At 32.3% G+C, this 1,690-nt stretch overlaps 1 pseudogene; it reads right to left on the bottom strand.

Annotated features, from left to right (window-relative positions):
* Positions 1-262: 262 nt before the first annotated feature.
* On the bottom strand, positions 263-799 carry LOC102492277 (transcription factor Spi-C pseudogene; annotated as a pseudogene).
* Between the last annotated feature and the right edge of the window lie 891 nt (positions 800-1,690).

Below are 1,690 nucleotides of genomic sequence, written 5' to 3'. Positions count from 1 at the left end.
TAAATCAAATCTGTACTGGCCTTGTTATTCTAGAAGAAAGTGGCTAAACAGAGAATAGAAAGAAATATTTCATCTATACTTATAGTGAAATAATAAATTTGTTCATTAACAGAATTTACCAAGTTAGTTTAGATTTTATGCTACTTGATAAAATATAGCAACAATGAAATAAAGTGAGATTTCTCTCTCTCTTGCTTCATTATTTGCTTTAAAACTAAAAATCATGAGGGATTTCTGATATCAGGAATCAAAACGAGTGCATTTAGCAATCAGAATGACTTAGCTCATAGTAGTTGGCACATGTGTAATTATAATTTGCATTCCAGTCATTTAAACTGAGACATTCTTGATGAGATTATGCATACTGAGAGTAGAAAATCTCTTTCCCCAAGAGAAAAGAAGAGAATCTTTGGAGAATGACCTCCCTGAACTGGTAAGTTAGCTTTCTTTGGATTTTGGTGATTTTCTCAATTCTACCATGATTCCTCAGTGCCCTGGTCATTTTCTGGTAAGTTAGTCTTCTGGTTGCCTTTTCTTTTCTCTCAAAGTTAAGCAAGTTTTTCTTTGTTTTTTGATACAAACTGGAAAATGCCTTTTGTTCTGTCTACTCACTGAATGTAAGTCATCTCAGGAATACACAGGGATTTGTGAAGGTATTCAAACAGTTGTAGCTTCTTCTGCCTTTTTCTCCCTTTTGCTGGAAAAGGACAGGTGGTAGTAACTGTTTTTCAGTTTTATTCTTAGAAGATCAATGAATATTTCCTTACAAGTAGAAGTCCAGGAAAATGATACTGGGCATGTGTGTATGTTCCCAAAATACTAACAAGACAATGGAGGAGAAAGGATTGTGACATGCTATCCCCCTTAGGGGATAATTTCTCACTTTCTCATTGTCTCTCTCCAGTGACCCCTCATGTCCTACAGCAAAAACCTAAAACCAAATCAAGACAGAAAGAGAATTATCAAGCCCCAGAAATTTTTGACAAAGTTGCAAAACAATTCAGTAGAGAAAATAGAGTCTTTCAAACAAATGGTACCAGGATAAGTGAACATTCAGGAAATAAGAGAAACAAAATGGAATGAACCATGGCCTAAACCTTACCTTCCAAAAATTAACTCAAGATGGGCCATCAATTTGAAAGTCATATCAAATTATTATATGTTTTATAAGAATTTTTAAGAAAGAAATTAGAGAAGAAAATCCTGGGTTCGCAGAGCCAGAAAAAGGGTTATCCATATGATATTAAATAAAAGGAAATTCTGTCTAAGTTGAATCTACTCAAAATTTCAAACTTCTACTTGAAAGACCCTGGAAGAGAGGAAAAGACAATCTTCAGACCAAGAAAACATTTGCAAACTGTGAATCTAACCAATGACAGAACCAAGTATAATAAAATTTTTAAAACTTTTTTTTTAGTTTATGTATTTATTATAACCATTACTCATTATGTAAAACTACATAATAGAGGGAAAATCTAAAACAAAAGAAACAAACAAAAGAAATAAGTCATAATTTAAGTAAAAATAAAAGAAAATTATAAAGAGGTGTTCAAGAGAGGAGACACTGTAAAGTCAGTGATTTATTGATTTGTAGCTCTTTTAGGGTTCTTGATTGTATCCTTTTTAAAAATCATTCCACAGAAAGACTCAACTACTTGTACCTTTTGGATATAACCATAAAAAGACAAAT

The sequence above is a fragment of the Tupaia chinensis genome, unplaced genomic scaffold (assembly GCF_000334495.1).
Source record: "Tupaia chinensis unplaced genomic scaffold, TupChi_1.0 Scaffold144072_1, whole genome shotgun sequence".
NCBI classification, from domain to species: domain Eukaryota; kingdom Metazoa; phylum Chordata; class Mammalia; order Scandentia; family Tupaiidae; genus Tupaia; species Tupaia belangeri.
The sequence above is the reverse complement of the archived record's forward strand: the minus strand, read 5'-3'. Positions and strand labels throughout refer to the sequence as shown.